Raw genomic sequence first — 1,381 nt, 5'->3', positions numbered from 1 at the left:
CTCTCTCTCTCTCTCTCTGTCATGAGGCAGGGTTTCCCTTTGTATGCCTGGAATTTCTTCCAGTTTGTTCTGGAATTAGTTCTGTGGACCAGACTGTCCTCAAACGGAACGATCTGCTGCTTCTGCTTCATAGTGCTGGAATGAAAGGCATGTACCATCATATGCTGCTAAACTAGCCCATCACTTCAAGTTCAGTCTCTCCTGCAAGGAGGTCTGACCAGTCAGAACTGTATGATACTGATTTCTGCTCCGAGGAGTGGCAGCCCTTTTCCTTCTCCAAGCATGAGATTCCTGGGACAATTCCAGTTTCAGCCATCCTAGGAAGCCATCCTCAGCCCTCAGGTACTGGCCACAGGGAAATCCCTGGTCACCCACAGCCCTTCTTCCTCTCTATGGACAGAACTCTGAGTCCAAATGTGGTAAGAAGATGCATCCCCTCTGTGTTCACAGAGATGCAAAGGCAAAGAGCCTGGGGGATGCTGAACAAGGATGAACTCAGTGGACAGTTGCAACTAGGGTGAGGTGCAGAATGGGACTCTTGCTGATTTGGGGGCTATGCCCTCTCACACAGGGTGAGCATCCCCCTATCCATCGTGGACCCTCCACACCACTATTGAATTCACAGGAGGAAGAGCTTCGATGCATCTGACACTCTAGCCTTGCCTCGGGTAAGCTCCTTGCCCTAAGAGGGTAGAGGTGGCTGGGCCAGGGTCCTGAGCTAGCCTTAGGAAGAGAGCCTGCTCCGAGGATATTGAATGCTAGCAGGTTTCGGCTGGTGAAGTCCTCAGTCCCTGGGCAGGTGTGGTACATGTCCCCTACATGAGACCCATTCGTTGAGCTCTTCCCTGCCACATGTGTAGCTCCTTGGAGGGCAGTTTCCCAGAGCCACAGCAGTCACTGTCTCACCTCATTCACACACACACATGACATGGAGGCAGAGGAGGCCTGGTGGGAGAGATGGATGTGAACCCAGACCTTTATGATTTCTATAATGTGTCTCCTATCCTAGTCAGGATGGGTCCTACCTAAACCTGGTGGAGGACAAAGTAGCTGCAATTGGGAGAAGAGAAGAGGAGGAAGATACTGTGGCTCCCCGATAAAGTGGAAATAAAGGGACAATCCTCAGTATTGGGGTCTCGTGGGTGGCTTAGTGAAGTCATGAAATTTAGGGGTTCGAGGCCAAGTCTAGTGTGGAAAGGATTCCATTAGTATCTCCATCTTCTCCTCCATTTTGGGGAGGGTTGTGGTGGCCAGGTGAACATGGACTGAGTTTGGCATGGCCTAGGGTAAACCAGTGGGTAGACACAGCTTCCGCTTCAGGGAGGAGATCTTGGCTGCTCAGGGAGGTTTCCCATAGTTGTGTATGGCAGGTGCCTTTAAC

This window comes from Mastomys coucha, unplaced genomic scaffold (assembly GCF_008632895.1).
Source record: "Mastomys coucha isolate ucsf_1 unplaced genomic scaffold, UCSF_Mcou_1 pScaffold18, whole genome shotgun sequence".
NCBI lineage: Eukaryota > Metazoa > Chordata > Mammalia > Rodentia > Muridae > Mastomys > Mastomys coucha.
Note: the sequence above shows the minus strand (reverse complement) of the source record.